A 16,702-nucleotide genomic window follows, 5' to 3' on the forward strand; every position below is an offset into this window, starting at 1 on the left:
TGAGGGAAGAGCCTGGAGCAGCAGAATGCAGGAGGCAGTGAAATAATCTAATTATCCTACAAATAAAACGCTGTTATAAGAAGCCCTGGGTGTGTAAGTGATGAGAGCAGTGAATGATGCATGGTGCCTTGTGGACTCTGGGTAGGGGCTGGTCTCCTTGTTTTCTCTGTGGCATTACATGGTCGTATAGTTAATGACACAGTGACAGTGGATGATATAGAAGGACCCTAGCAATCATGCTCCTGGGCCTTTGGATGCACCCTCTCTCCAGACTGCTGACTGTCAGAGGGGTGCAGATGTGCAGCTCAGGAGACTGTTCATCCTGTGTGTCTTCCCCCTCTACTATTGAAGGGTCATTCTGGTGGATGTAGGTAGATCCTGACTGTATTTGCTGGGCCTGGCCACTTAGCACCAGATGTCAGCAGAATTGCTGTATCTTAACCTTATGTGTTACACCAGAATCAGACAGAGGCAGACTTCTTGCCAGGAAAGCTTGATGAGGGAGTGTAGGCCAGACCTCTGTCCACTTGCTGCCCTGCTGACATGCTGATCTGAGGGCTTCTGCTGGCATGACCACATGTCTTTGGAATACACACACACACAGATGGCTTTCGGTTCCTACCCACCTGCTCATTTCAACAATAACCCTTGTTCCATTTTGCTTGTGTCTGTCTACCCACATATAAGCTGCTTCCTTGGGGCTGTGGATGGGCATAGTCTGGTGGCAGTGAGCCTTGTGGAGTAGTGTAAACCCATCACCTGTGGGAAGGTGGACCTCAAGCTGTTGCTTCCATAGAGTTAGATGGGGTAGGAGGTCTGTGGCTTCTCTATGCTTTCTAGAGCATCCAATGTTCTTGGATTACCCATTGGGCAGTATCTCACCTTGCATGAGTTGTTTGGACCCAGTGAGTTTCTCTTATCACTTTTGCTGGTGTTTGGCCTCTGCTTCTGGCTGCTGTGGCTGTGGTCATGCAGTCTTGGCTCTTCCCTGTGTGTGCCTGTAAGGCTACTCTTAGAGGCCTTGAGTATGTCCTTTGATGATTTGTCCACCTGCATCCAGGTGCTGAGTGACACTTGGAAGACTGGCCAACAGAGGCTGTTCAGGAGTTGGTGGCTCACCATGGCCAAGTGTTCCTGGGCTGGGCTGGGCTGGGAATTCACTGGCAAAGGCTCCAGCAGAACTTTCCCCTGATCTGAGATGTGTTTTTTTTTCCAGTTTCCTCCAGACTTGGCCTCTGCAGAGATGGGAGACAATCCCTACCTTTGAAGGCACCCCTAGAGAGCGAATTGGGAAGAGGAATGGGAGATGTTTCAAAACTAGGTGGTGTCAGGACCAGAGGGGAGGGTTGAATAGGTTCTGTAGCCTCACTGCTCTGCCTGTCAGCAGCAGAGCAGGGCACTTTTCTGTCCATGCTGGAACTCTGCCTTTGTGGGCACACAGCCCAGGAGGGCCAAAGGACCCTGTCTTTGTTAGGATTTCTATAGTTGTGCTAAAACACCATAACCAAAATGAACTTGGGGAGCGAAGAGTTCTTTCAGCTTACACATCGCAGTCCATCTTAGAAGGAAGTCATGGCAGGAACTTAAGGCAAGGAAGGAATCTGGAAGCAGGAACTGAGGCAGGGGGCTTGGAGGAATGCTGCTTGCTAACTTGCTCTCATGATTTGTTCAGCCTGCTTTCTCATGCAACTCCAGGACTACCTACCCAAGAGGTACCACTCACAATGGAATGGGTCCTCCTGAATCAATCATTAATCATGACAATGTGCTGTAGGCTTGTCTACAGGCCAATCTGGTGGGGTCATTTTTTCCTCAATTGATCTTCTCTTCCCAAATGACTCTAGCCTGTGTTGATATAAAAGAAGAAGAGGAGGAGGAGGAGGAGGAGGAGGAGGAGGAGGAGGAGGAGGAGGAGGAGGAGAAAAGAAAAGAAAAGAAAAGAAAAGAAAAGAAAAGAAAAGAAAAGAACCTACCAGCATAGATCTACTATAGGGGTGATGACAGGGCCCACTACTCTGCTAGAAGTGGTCAGTCAGGCCAAAAGAAGGGGATGAAGGGGCAGGACAGCCTTCCATCTTAATTGACTGGGCTCACAGGTCAGTGGATGGGCTGCCACAGCGAGAGACGAATCATCCATTTCACACTTCCACGCGGCCACTAAGAGGTTGGACAAGAGCTCTGATGACTGCCAGGCTGCAGATGAATGAATCATGGGGTAGAAGCCTGTGAGGGTGAGACAGGTGGGATGAGGGAGAGATGGTAAGAGAGACAGGCAATTGGGGAGATGGGTCAAGGAGATTCAGGTGAGGTGAAGAGTCCAGTCATGGAGAGACAAGACAGAGGAGAGACGGGCAAGGGAGAAGTGTGGAGGGGCAGATCAGAGGACAGGCGAAAGAAGAAAAAAAGATGAGAGAAGAAAGAGACGAGAGAAAAGTGACTGGGAAGAGATGGGTGAGAAAGGAGACAGGTGTAGAGGAAGACAGGTGAGAAGCATGTAGCACATGTGTGGCTGTGCGTGAGAAGGGAGACAGGTGTAGAGGAAGACAGGTGAGAAGCATGTAGCACACGTGTGGCTGTGCAAGACCTGGGACGTTGGCGCTCATGGGTGGAGAGCGACAGAATGAGCAGAAGCAGGAGGGAAGGTGGCTGTTAGACCAGGAAGCTTTGTGACTGTCAGGAAGGAAGTAGCAAGTGTCTTCTGTTTCAGTCCCTGTAGACAGGCCAGGCTGGTGAGGCGCTGAGTCAGAAACTGCGTGGGGCCAAGGCCCAGAGCCCCTAACATGTGTGAAAGGGCCTGGTGGCCTCCGCGGCAATGAAGGTGGGTGGCATGCAGTGTCTGGTGATCACTACTCACCACGCTCCTCTGGTCCCTGCTGTGAGTCCCTCATGGGATTACACAGCTGTCTTCCCACATCTGGCTCTGGCCATCTGACCTAGTTGTACAGGTGAGGGTGCTGTGGCGTCAAGCCTCTGTTAGAGTTGTGCTTTCAGGGAACGGAGAAAATGATTTGCTGCCTGCCCAGGGCCTCGTTCAGAGCTCATGTCAGGTGACATGCAGATATCCTGCCTCTCTTCTGCCCTTTTCTGCTTCTCTCCATGGCTAAGCCTGGGCACTGCCAGCCCTCCTCCCACAGTTCACACTTGCTCAGGAGTTCCTATTCTCTCCCAGAGCTGTTTCTGCAGGCAGTAGGGCACAGAGGCTAGGGAAGAGGAGGTGTGCTTAAAGAATAAGTGTTCTTGATAGAAGTGGGGGACCCCAGGACTCCATCCTGTCCCAGCCCATTGAGGTGGCTCAGAATGCATCTGTGTCCCTGTGCACATGGGTCTCTCTGCCTTGTTATAAGCAGTGATGAAGACCAGGGAGGCCTTGTCATGAATCCATGAACTTCCCGCCATGGAATGGGGGTGTGCATGCATTGGAAAGGAGAAAGGATGTTCACTCAGGTGTGGTATGTGCCCACATAGAGCCTCCCTTGGTGTGCCCACTGGCCTGACCTATATGGACTTTGCCCAGGGCCTGACTACACATCAGAGCCTTGGTGTAATAGGTCTACTATGCAGGGCAAGCTTCCAGAGTGGGCTATGTCTAGGCCTCTGCCCTGCCATAAGGAGGACACAAGGGAGAACTGCATCTAGAAGCAGTGGAGTGAGCTATTCTGCACACCTGCATTGAAGTAGGTTCAGGGCTAGCCCTTACAGTGGCTCAAAGCAGAATCAGCTCTTGCAGCTGCTCCCCAGGTTTTGTTTCTGACAGATCATCAGGCAGTCTCAGAGCTGAATGTCACTTGGCTATCCATAGCCACTGTAGCAGTGTGTGGTGGTGGGCTGAGGCTCTGTGGGGTGCCAGGTCCCACCATGTCCCTGTCTTCCTGAGATAGCCAGAGCCTTTCCTTTCTCTGAAAGTGGTCAGATATTGTCTGTGTCAACTAGTATATAGACGCCCCCTTAACTTGCTGTGCACTGCTCTCTTCCCTGGCTAGTGACATGAATAGTAGTGTAAGGCTGGCAAGGCCTTACCATCCCCTGTTAGAAGCACCAGACAGACCTACTCCTGGACACAGCCTGACAAGTGTGTCCTGACCATCTGCCCTAGATTCTTCCCTGCTGTTTATGGAGTGGGCCAGGGGAGAGCATTCATTTTCACCCCTTCCTATCTTGGTACCCAGTTTCTATGTCACACAGAGGACAGTGGGTTCTCCCGAGGACAGCCACCAGTTATCACTAAGGGTGGTGCAAGTCACTAGGAAGTCTAGTTGTCTGACCTCTGGCAAAGTGTTGCGGAGGACACCTTCACAATGACCTAGTTGGGTATTTCTTTTGTAGTGTCCCTAGGGTAGGTTAACACCTGGTTGTGCAGGCTGTCCTTTGTGGGCCAGGCCTGGGAGTCCTGTGCCCACTTGGAACCTAGTGGAGGCAAGGCTATGCTGCTGAATGGGGTTTTCTTGGGACTTTGTGAAGCCCCAAACTGAATGTCTGGTAGGAGAAAGTAAGCTTTATGTCATGGCCCTTCTTGGGAATACTGTGGAAGAGATATGGACTTCTCTGTTTGATGGGGCTCCTTGTTTTGTCCTACTCCGTAGGGAGTTCATAGGTCCACGAGAGAGCCTCCTGTCCTGAAGAAGTAAGACCTGAGCACACCTGCATGGTAGCTAATGTGCCCAGCAACTCAGGTCCCAGCCTAACATGACCAGGCTGCCCACAGGCCTCCATCAGGCCTTGCCTAGAGATGCCGTTGAGTCAGGCTGCCCAGGGTTCTGAACAGGATGGAGGCTGGGCCTCGGCTGCAGCTTCAGGGACAAAGCAGGGATTGTGCCAGGGTGGCCACCACTCAGGGCCCAGCCCGCTTGGTCCAGGCCTTGTTCTGTTGCCTCTGAAGGGCCAGTGTTCTGAATCCCAGCAGCTGGGAGCCAGCCCCGCCTGCTGGACAATATCCTGAAAGTCCATCTGTTTGATAAGAAACCTCCCCATTTTTGAGGGTGGCTTCTGGCATGCTGGTCATAGCCTGGGTCTGGGATCTTGCCCCAGGGATAGTTTGACAGCATCTTCCTGAGTGACTGATCAGTTCATGTAGAGTGGAGTAGTGCCCTCACTTCCTAACTGTATGGAAGGACATAGCTACCTTCTCTGGGTAGACACAGCATCCTTGTGAACCTGACTAGGGATGAATGGATAATTTTGGGCCCCGTGGTTCTGGGAGGGCTAGAAGAGGGCACAGAGTTGGTCTTGGGGCCAGTGGGACTCCAAGGTTCCTCAGAGGGGCTCTGGCATAGAAATTCTTTAGCTTTCTTGGGGACAGAAGTGCTGTAGGAACATTCACACTGTCATTGCCCACAGAACAGAGCTGACCTTTCTGGCCTTTGAGCAGAGGCTTGAGAGCAGCCTGGACAGCTGCCTCAGGGCTCGTGACGCAAGTGGGGCAGCTACACGTCAGCTGAGGCTCAGAGCCGTGGGCGGTTTGCGCAGGGAGACTGTGAATGTGCCCGTTGAGGAACGGCTGGGCCTGGGAGTCCCAGTCACCCTAGCTGCCTACAGCCCGTGCAAAGGTGACAGTATCAGGGTGGGAGTTGGGGAGAAAGTGTCCAGTGAGCCCTCAGTGCTCATGTTTCAGCAGGGCTGCTAGATGGAGTCACATGGCTATGGGTGCCTGAGAACCTGTTCCAGGAACCTGTGGCCAGAGTGAAACCAGCTTCGTAGGATTACTACTGCATGGGCTAGCTTTCTACAAGCTCTCCTGGGCTCTTGGGCGCCTGGATGCTAGTTTTCTCAGCACAGGGCCTTTATCCTGGACTGAGAGTTTCCTCGACCTGACCAGAAGTCCTTGCCCGAGGAAGGTATTGGCCAGAGTGGCTATCTTGAGGATTATTGATGCTGGGGTTGGGATGGCTGTCTTTAAGATAGAGTTGTTCATGTTCTGGGCCTGGAGTCCATTGGCCAGGTAAGGGTTTGTTCAGCTTCTTGTTGTGTAGCCAGGTGAAGTCCCTCCCTCAGGTCAGTGAGCTTCAGGACCCACCCTCAACCTTATTCTCAAACATAGCCGCTGGTTTGTCTTGGTGTTATCAGCTAGCCCTTGGCATAGCCTAGGTGCTGAGGATACGTATACTCAGTGTGGCCCAAATACACAGAATGCCAACCCTTCTCATTTTAGACCATATTGAGGGACACAGAGTTTTGCTGGCTTTTGGGAGCAGCTAGATCTCATACACACAATCATCAAGCCAGGTTTCTGGCCTTTGGAGTCACATTGTGCCATCTTCCATTGGACTTTTGAGGTTGTAGGCATGACCCCTCTGACCTGGTTCCCACCAAAGGCAAATCATCCCACTAGGAGCTGGGTAAGCCCCATCCCATGGTACAGCAAGTAGTGTTTGCAACTGTCTGGAGGCTCTGGGGTCATGGCTGTCCTACGGCATAGTTTGTGTACCATGTCTCTGGGTAGGTCTATCTCTACAAGTAGAGACCAGAGTGCAATAGGGAATTCCCTCTTCTCCATGTCTTAGTTTCCCCATCTACATGTCAGTGGGGGCATGAAACTGAGTTGATGCCAGGGGAATACTCTTACATGAGACTGAGCTGTACCTCCTGCTGTGCCCAGCGACAACCATGGAATCAGGCTAAGAGGCCTGAGGCATGAAGAGAAACCCTTCTACTTGCTCACCCCTTCCACCAAGGGAATTTTCCTGGAGCTCTTGTTTGTGTAGCAGGCAGTGAGAGGCGATAGGATTGCGGTCACCTTTACTAAACAAGAGGATGCTACATGGGCCCAGCCTCTTGAGGCTCAGAATGGCACCTCTATCATTTTCACAGTCTCTGGACTAGTGAGTGGGCTGAATCTGTCTCTAGTCACGTGCTCATAGAGCCTCAAGCAAATCCCTGGGTTCCTACTGAATTGAGTGCACCCCACTCTGGCTCTGGCTTCAACCTGGTGGGCATGGAGGAAGGGGACTTATGGCAGTAAGCCAGCTGTGGGTCTCCAGCTTAAAGAACATCCTCCCAGACTCAGCCCTGGGGGATTTCTGTGGATTGTGGGCTGTTATGGAAACTGTGTGCCCAGTGCTGAGTCTGACCTGGATTATGGCATTTCCAGATAGGATGTAGAGGAGTCTCTGAATCACAGCACTCCCTCCCTGACATGCTCAGCTCCAGCCATCAGCACTGTTCACCCAGTTTTGCTTCAACTCTATTTATTTGGAAACAAATCCTACCTGGTAATAAACAAAAAAGACAGTGACTCTGCAGATCCCAGAGCTGTTACCAACCCATAGATAACTCTGACTTCTAGAGCAAAAGCTGATCCAGTACTGAGAGTGAAGAGCTTTCCTGGGCCTGGACCTCTTCCACTGGCTGCCTCCATCTGCTGATCTGTTACTTAGAAAGCCTGGATAGGGTGGGCCTCTCAAGGGAGAGTATTGGGATTGGCCTAGACCCTGCCATCTGTCCTGAGCCTTTCAGCAGCTGAGGGTAGAGGTGGGGCTAGAAGGATGGCATCCCGGCTCAGGTCACGTCTCAGACTCCTGTGGAATTGTATGTCAGAGTTGCTTCTCAGAGCGAACTTTCTTGTATTCCAGGCAGGGCAGCAGTCTCCCTCCCTGCCCAAATGGCTCCTGATACAGCTTCCACCCCTAGGGAGGAGGACTTCCGTCCAGTCAGAGTGTGAAGGTTTTGTGAGAATCTCTAGGTATACTACATTTCCAGCAGATAGACAGTGGAGTGAGTACAGTAGGCATAGAGTTCAGTTAAGTGAATCAGCTTGCCCAGGCTTCTTGCTCCAAACCCCACATCCTAGCACCTCTCTTAATGGAGCTCCTATTCTAACACACTAACTTATGACCTCTGTGTGGCCTCAGAGGCTGTGCTAGGAGCTGGGAACCAGTGAGCAATGACAGGCATTGTCACATCGCCTGACATCTAGCAGATGCTGGGAAACTGGCATGGGGAGGATCCCTGGAGAATATGTGTGTTTCCATTGGAGTTGGATCTGCTGTTGTAGAGGATAAGCTTAGTGCCTATGAGCTGGGGTTCATTCTAGAACACAAGAATCTTGGGTATGCATGCAACCGTAGCAACTTAGAAGAGTATACCTTTCTTAGGCTTGAAAGTCCTTGGAACTATTACCCTGTAAAGTAGTCCCAGACCCATGCCCACTCTGAACTGAGAGCCCTTGTCTGATGGGTGCCAACATCTAGTGACCCCCTGCCCACCCTATTTTATGGAGAGAGCCTTTGGCAAGCCCAAGTGGTGCAGAGGCCTCAAGTCCCCGTGTCCTTCTTGGGGGAGAGTCTCAGACAGGAGACCCTGTCTAAATCAAGCCTTTGCTCCTGGCTAGCTGGGAGCTGTCCAGCAAGACTGTCCTGAAGTCCTCAACTTCTGCCAGGTGAGGCTAGGAGAAGGGTGCTTCTGATAGCTGCTGGCCCTCAGTCTCCAGCTTTAGCTGTACCAAGCTATGTGAAGAACTCAGAGGTCTTTGGTGAATTTCCATATTTGTCTCCCAGGTATAGTTGGGTTTTGTGATGGCCTAGGGTCGCTGTTAGGACATGAACCTGGCTATGGGCTAGTGGAAACTTATGCACACTGGGCCTCATGTTGCTGATCCTGACCTGGCCTACATACTCAAGGGTGCTAGGTGCAGGCCTCCAACTGACTCTGGAGGAAAATGTTTCTCATTGATACAGACTCTAACATTGACCTCTTGGTGGTAGATCCTCCCATGAGTGGCTCTGACAGCAGAAGTATGAAGACATGGCCTTTCATGTGGGTATCTTAGGATATGGACAGACCTCTTACTGTTGATGCAGCCTTTCCTGTCCTCACTCCTTGGTTCCCCTTGTTTCATAGTTCTAAGGGTGGGTGGCATTCAGGAATGTGATAGCTTTGGGTAGCTGTTGTGGCATGAACTGGGGAGAGGCTGGCTATAGGCCAGGCTGATCCCTGCACCCTACCCCTAGGAGGTGAGAGGTTGCTGATGCTCACCTCTGGCTTCTCAAACCTTCATTTCCTCAGGGCTTGATTCTAGGCCAACCCTGCTGGTTCCCTAAACACAGAGTCCATCTTTCCTGTCCCCCCCTCGGGCTAACTGGGAGATGGTAATGACTGGAAATAGTGATGTTTGGAATAAGGAGAGGCCTTGGCGGCTCTGAAGAGGCTACTAGCTAGAAGATTAGTGTGGGAATAGCTGCTGGGGTATTTAAAAGGAAGCAGGCTCATCTCAGATTGGAGGATTGTGGGTACCAAACCCCAAATCTCAGAGGATTTACAGCTAGCTATTAGTGTCACCAACAGTATATAGCAGATGCCACAGGATGATAAGGTAGGCATAGCTCTGTCCAGTGAGTGAGCTCACAAGTCCAGTGTCCTGTCCCATTCCTGAAAGGACACATTGAGGACCATCCCAGTCCGCAAGTTGAAACACTATTCAATGACATCAGGACCCAATGTCTCTGGGGGAAAGAGGTCATGCTACAGGCCTGGCATAGGCCCTTGGTAGTCCCATTGTCCCATAGAGCTTGGCCTACTGTCCTAGACACACAAGCACATACAGGCAGTATGTTTGCAGCAGTACCCTGGCCCAACCTCTCTCTTGTGTCACATGCACTCCCTGATACACACTTCTGGGGCCTATGCACTATCTGATATACCCTAGTAGCATCTGGAGGAGAGGAACACAGCACCTGATTAGGTCAGTTTGGGGTCAGCATCAGTTGTTCTCAGGCCCAAGAAGGCAGGCTGATGGCTGTCACCCCTGGTTACATTGTCTTTGGCTCATAGGCCACTGTGGGGACCTCTGCCTTGGATCTTTTGGTGTGGTACTGGGGTGACAGTCTCATCAGGGAGAATTCTTGTGGGTCCTGAGATGATGGGGTGCCACTTTCCATAGTACAGAATTGCTGGTGTGTCATGTGCTGATCTGATATTTGTGAAGCTGGTCTCTTGCTGGTAGATCCCTGGATTGGGTGGAGGTATCTCTACAAGGGAATGCCAGTCTCCAGGCCCACTTTTGTTGCCAAGTCTGGGTTTGGCTGCCCAGTGTGGTTTGACCTACTCTCCAGGTGGAAACTTCCAGAGCTAGTGCTCTTCCCCAGCCCTTCAGAAGCACCTGCATTTCCTATAGCATTTCCAGCCAAGCTTCAGCTACCCTGGGAGCTGAATGCCTGGGAGGCATGCCAGGGTCAGATGGTTTGCCTCCTGATTTCCAGTATCCCAAAGCCTTCGGGGCTATGGGACCTGAGGTACCAGGGTCAGCTCTTTTGGGCAGACCTCACTTCTCCATGCCCACTCCTTTCTCTGTCTCCTCTTGCCAGCTCTGTTCCCATCCACAATGCCATACACTCCCTGACCCTTTCTCCTCTGTCACAGCTTCTCCTTGGGGGCTCCTTCCTAGAGCCATGGTCTTCATAGTTGATATACAAGGACATATATAGCCAGATGGCCCTACCTGGAACCCAGGAGTCAGAAGTGGGAATAGAGACCCCACTGCACAGTACCAGGCCTTCTGACTTCAAGTTCTGGTATCCATTGGGGACTGGAATGAAGGCAGGCAGAGCTTTGGGACAAGGCAACCCCCATCCTGAGTGCCAGCCTGAAGAGGAAGAGGTGGCTGAGGCAGACCAATTCCAGGTTTCTCAGTTGGACAGTAGCTCAATGGTACTTAGAGACAGATGCTGCTGTTTGGAAGCACCAGGGTGTGGGCCGGCAAGCTCTGCTTCTCTCCTCTCCCTGTCCTTCCTGCCTGCTGCCCACTAAGCAGATTCTATTATTACCTTACTGCAGATTACTGGCCTCCTGCTTGAGGATGGATGGGCAGGCACTGGCACAGGGGTGGAGCCAGTGTTTCTGTCCCTGACAGCAGGTGACTGCAGGGTTCAGTGTGATTCCCCTCTCTGACTGGGGCCTCCCATTGGCATGATAGACTAGGCATGGGTCCATCTGTCTGTCTATCTGATTATCTGAGCAGCATTTCCCCTTGGGGCTGCGGAGTGGGGTCCCTGAACTGTGTATGATTCCTCCAGGAAGGTTGCTTCCCTGGGCATGAGAATAGAACTGGCCAGACTGCTTTCTTTTCCTTGGCTATAAGAACACATAGGCTACAGCTGGACTCCTCAGTTTTCTCTTAGTTAAAGCTTCTGTCCTAGTTGCTCACTGCAGTGGATTCCTACAACAGGGTTGGTGCAGGGCAGGCATGGGGTCCCACTTGCATGGAGAGAGCAGATTTGCCTATGCTGGCCTATTGGTGCTCATAGCTGCCAATTATAATGGGCAACTGTGTCCCTAAAAGACTAAGGATGGATGTCTTTTCTACCATTGAATTCTTCAAGGTGATATTGGGGCTCTGCCGGTAAAAAGGTCCAGATACCTACCAGATCACCACATGCCTATGGAGGATGTTGCTAAGGGGATGTTGCTAACTGATGGTGGTTGTGAAAGTGGAATTGGGACATCACTGGGTCTTTCAAGTTGTCCCTAGTACTGGCTGTGTTTCTGGGAGGATATTGGGGTGGCCCATTGCTGGACTGTCAGAGGCCCCAAGTGAGAAGACTCCAGGATGCCCAGATGGGAAGCCTGGAGCTTTTCTGCTTTGGGATGGGATTTGAGGGTGCATGCAGATCTACAGGCCTGTATCACAGTGTGCAGGTGTGTGTGTGTGTGTGTGTGTGTGAGTGTGCAGGTGTGTGTGTGTGTGTGTGTGTGTGTGTGTGCGCGCGTGCGCATATACCCACATTTGTATAGGGCTGGTGTGTCTGTGAAGGTCTGAACTCCCATGTCTGCTTGTGTGTGGGATGATAGAGACTCCCTAGGGCTTCCCAAGGAAGGCATCCCCAACCTCATCACCATGGCAACTTCATTGCCCATCCCTTGGGCACTGAAGGGGTGGGGCCTGGCAGGTACAAAGCAGGAGATAGCAACTACAGGATTCAGAGTTTGGCCAGCACATGGGAGCATGGGAGCATGGGAGCATGGGAGCATGGGAGCATGGGAGCATGGGAGCATGGGAGCATGGGAGCATGGGAGCATGGGAGCATGGGAGCATGGGAGCATGGGAGCATGGGAGCATGGGAGCATGGGAGCATGGGAGCAGGTGTCTGTCTGGACCTCACAGTTAGGTCTACAGGCTGTAGTGGCTCCTTCCATGTCCCCACCTTCCTGGAGCCCCACACTGTAATCTTGTCATCTCTGCCCTGCCCTGCCCTGCCTGTACCTCAGAAGCTGGACAGCTGCTGGTCAGAGCACTGCCACTAGCTGTGTCTCCTTTGCATACCATGGTATGCATCCAGAAGGTGGGGAAGATGTTGGGGTGCCCCAACCTCATGGAAGCCAGTGGGAATTCCTAGTGTTGGATCTCTAGGTGTTGGTGTCAGCCCCTTTTCACCTTTCCACCTTTATTCTAAGCATGCCTTCCAGGACAGTGCTACTCCCTCAGAACCTTCTCCTTCTGGGGTCTCCAGACCTGTCACTCTGAAAGTGGCTCAGTGGCCTAATCACCTGCTTCCATTCCCTAGGTCCTGCACCAGAGGAGGTAGGAAGAGCAAGGCTTCCTTAACTAGGACACCAGCTTAGACAAATGGTTCCCTCAATTGAATTACCAAACAGATAAGGGATTCATCAAAAATACCTCATTGGGATAATTTTACAGTATTGAATTGCAGAGACCAGTTAATAGAAATGTAATGTGATCACCTAGCACTGCAGGGATTGGAGTGGGGGGTCCCCACTCTCCTCTACGGATATGTCTCAGTAAGAAGGGAGTTCCCAGAACTGGCTGAGGCTCCAGCACAGATATTGGGAGTATCCTGCTAGGTTCCTTGCACGCCGTATAAATTTCAGCACTTGTGGCCCCAGATAAGGGAGCTAGGGGAAGGCTGTCCTACACACGGGACTATAAGATGTCCATTGTGCTCCCTAGGGGAGGCTGGGGCCTCCTGTGTGGGGTCTTGGACAACTCTTCCTGCTGGTGGGCTTCTCGGGATATAACTGTCAGCTAACGCCTTGCTGGGACTCTAGCTGTGGGTGGGGCTTCACTGACATCACACCAAGGTTGTCTCTGAGATGCCTCTTCAGGGGCTGGGGCAGCAGCTACCAGGCTGTGATGACCAAGAGAAAAGGATTTTTTTTTTTTTTTTTTTTTTTTTTTTTTTTTTTTTTTTTTTTTTTTTTTTTTTTTTTTTGCTGTAGGTACTTGGATCCTCTCCCTCCACGAATGGAAGACATGGGACTATCCCAAGGCCCCATCCCTCACTGTGGGGTATTCATGGTAGATCTTGGAGTGTGCCAGAGACCTGGGCCCTTTGGCTGTAGAGTCCATCTCAGGATCCTTCTAACATAGCCTCCCAAACCCTCTACTCCTAGGACACCCAGCCTGGAACCTGTTCCCTCTTGCTAGCATGGAGAATCTGTGATACTCACTTCACGGCCTTGGGATCATAGCTCTAGCCTAGCTTCCCCTAAGCCTACCCCTCAGTGGGACTTACAGTCTGCTACAGGAGCACTTCCTCTAGTACTTGGTCCCCATTCCTGTACATGTTTATGCTCTGCCCTTGGGGAGGTCACCCATCCATCCTCAATCCTGGCTTTAAGGGGTTGGAGTTCAGTGCCTATGCCACATGCCATTTTTAACACTAGGGACCTGGTCACCAGGGCATAGATAGCTATTGAAACAACTTTAGAGGACTCATGTCTTCCTTGTCTCTTAGCTTGAATAAATCCTTCCTGCCAGACCTATGAGTGCTAAGCCAGTTAGCAAGGTTGGGGGGTTGGGTCTCAGGCAGAGACACCCACGTCACCAGTCCAGTATTGGCTCTAAATCTACCTGCAGACATTAACCTGGCCACAGAGTTAGGGCCAAGTCAAATCACTTCACCTGCCTCCCATGCTGATCCTGGGAACAAGGCAACCTTTGGGTGAGCTAGACTGGTCACCCAGCCCCTAGGGAGGTGTCCCTGCCAAGGCTATAGGTATAGTATCAGGGTTTTCCTTATTCCTCTGTCCCTTTATGTCTTCATTGACATAAAGGTTTCCCCTTTCTCAGGAAGTTGTCCCTTAGCCTGAGGAACTGACATGGTCTTGGTACATTCCAAACACTCTAGGCTCCTGTTATGGCCGTGCTGGCAGATGAGGACAGTTTCTCCAGGATTGCCTGGTCCTTTATTGGCATGGCACGTGGAGCCCCTTAGCTCAGTTGTCCAGTCATCAATGTCTCCTTGGAGAATCACTTGTCATACCCTGAAGGGTACTGGTGATACCCCTAGTGAGCCAGAGCTCTTTGGATACAACAGGCCTCATATCTGCATTCATACTAGCCTGTCACTCTGGGATGCATTTGGATTGTAGAAGTCACTTAGTTGATGTCAGGGTCAGTGTGGTGTCCCAAGGGCTGGGGTAATAATGTACCATGTGAACGGATTCATGAGGTTGCAGAAGGCAGATCATGACAGTGATGGAAGTGGGCCATGGTTGCGGAGAACACAAGGACACTTTGGGGGTGAAGGCTATATAGGCTCTCCTGATTGGCTGATGACTTAGCACATGTGTGCTGAATCCAAGACCAAATAAATGTTTGAAATTCTTGTAGCTGTTGTCAGTCAAGTCTACTGAGATTGCTATAGGATGTCACTGAGGTGGGAATGCTGGACAGCAAGTGTCAGGGGACCCATTGACAATTCAAAACAGAAGATAGGAACTGTGAAGGCCCTGGGGATGGGTCCATATCCCTTTCCCAACTTGCCACTTATTTTTTTATGTGGCCCTTCTGTCATGCAGCCTAGTTTCTAAGGCTCAGGTATCTTATAGTAGGAATGTCCTAGCATTCTGCTCTGTGGAGTGGGAAGAACTTCAGATGGTGCTGAGAAGACCTCCATGCAGCACACTGGACAGCCAGTCTCAGGCGGCCTCTTCTGATGGCTGCTCTGGGTCCTGGGCAGCTCTGAGTCCCCAGTTTTAAGCAAAGGTGGGTGCTGGGTGCTGGATGTCTCTTCTGCTCTTTGGGCCCTTGGAAATTTTGTGGGTAGTAGACACAGAAAGAAGAAGCCATATTCTCTGACTCTGGAGGCTGGTTACCCACACAGGAATAATCCACGGACCCTAGCCAGGATGTCCTTGTGCACCCCTTCTTTGGACTGTCAGCAAGTGAGGGCAGAGCAAGGAAGCTGGCTCAGTGACCAGGGAAGTGACTGGGGCACAGTTGGGGTCAGAACCTAGCCCCAACTAAAGGAGGCAAGAAGTAAAGTGAGACTTGGATGCTCCTGTCTTATCTGCTCCTGTCACCATGGCAACAGATGGAGGTTTGAAAGAAAAGAAGGAGGACTCTATATAAGGTGACTGAGGTTTGGAAGTAGGGATCTTTCAAAGATCATTCAAGGGGGAGGGTTATAGCATCAGACCCTCTTCCCAGGCCATTGATCCCCAAGACTTGTGAGTGGGCTTTGGAATATGGCCAAGTCTCCTTTTTAAGACCCCTCAGCCTGGCTGCTGTGGTAGAATGGCAGATTGGATGGGAAGGGTTTCATGTCCCCAGCTGAATATCTGATGGGTTGAAGTAAACAGCAGGAGGGAGAGCTGGACGTTGGACATGGCTCTGTCTCCCCCAACATGAAGCCAGGGAAAAGACCTTGATGGGACACCAATCTCACCACATTGATGGGCATGCCCAAGATGTCCTTGAACCCTTTCTCCCCTCTTCCCCAGAGGGCTTTCTGGTCTGACCTGGCAGGTAGAACTAGGCTATGGAGTTCCACCTGGCTGCACTCTCAGGCTCAGCCTTCACTCAGTACTCTGATCTCTTCAAAGGCAGTCTGAGAGTAGGTCTGTAGGTTCAGCAACCCTGTGTGGGACATTAAAGCCTGTGCTAGTTCATATTGGTTCATGAGGAGATAAGAGAGGAACTTGGCTTTCTTAGTAGGCCTAGGCAAACGCCTGTGAAAACAGTGGAGACTTTCCCCATGGGGAGGAGAGCCGCCTTAGCCAGCTGTTGCATTCCCATACTGTGGGAGCTTGGCACTTGGGCTGAGGCCTTGGGCCTGCATCACCCACTGTGGGGGAGATTATCATTGACTATAAGCCTGGCCTTGGTACCCAGGAACAACTTGCCAACCTGGCCTGGCTTTAGGAACCCCTACCCGCCTTTCCTCAGGAGTGCAGCCTTTAGTCCTCAGGAAGCCAACCCTGCTGCAGCTTCCCGCCCCATGGCAAGGGAGTAGTCACCTCAGTGACCTCAGTCAGTACTTAGGCAGGTGGGAGGGAATAAAGAGGAAGGGGCTGGTGTAGGTGGGAAGTCCTTTCCTCAGTTGGAGACAACGGTAGGGATCCCAGGGAAAAGGGGGCAACTGAGAACTACAGGAAACTCAAAAGCCTTGAGAACACAGTAGGTTTCCTGTAGTTCTAAGTTGCCCCCTTTTCCCTTTTGGTGGCATTGTTTACTTTTTATAAGCTTGATTTTATAAACTCCATTTTCATGCAAGTGTCCCCTGCTCCATTGCCTGTGTTGGAAGGCCTCTTAGGTGCAATCTCCTTCCTGTAGCTTTTCTGTGACTTGATGGGTAAAATGCCTCTGTGGCCACTCCTGGCCAAAAGTGACATTCTCTCCTATCTGTTCAAAGCCTATGGCAGCCTGTCCCTGGAGGCCTGGTACTCAGTATCTAAGTTCCCCAAGGCTGCCTTTGGGCATTGGGGATGACTCATGGCTTGACCCCTTCCTGGGCCTCTTTCTTATGAGCTC

General features: G+C 51.4%; 1 protein-coding gene across 19 annotated transcripts in view; it reads left to right on the top strand.

Annotated features, from left to right (window-relative positions):
* Nucleotides 1–16,702, top strand: part of Brsk2 (BR serine/threonine kinase 2) — a 51,727-nt gene that overhangs the window by 1,569 nt on the left and 33,456 nt on the right. The gene's annotated exons all lie outside the window — the stretch shown is intronic.

Source organism: Arvicanthis niloticus, chromosome 1, assembly GCF_011762505.2.
Source record: "Arvicanthis niloticus isolate mArvNil1 chromosome 1, mArvNil1.pat.X, whole genome shotgun sequence".
NCBI classification, from domain to species: domain Eukaryota; kingdom Metazoa; phylum Chordata; class Mammalia; order Rodentia; family Muridae; genus Arvicanthis; species Arvicanthis niloticus.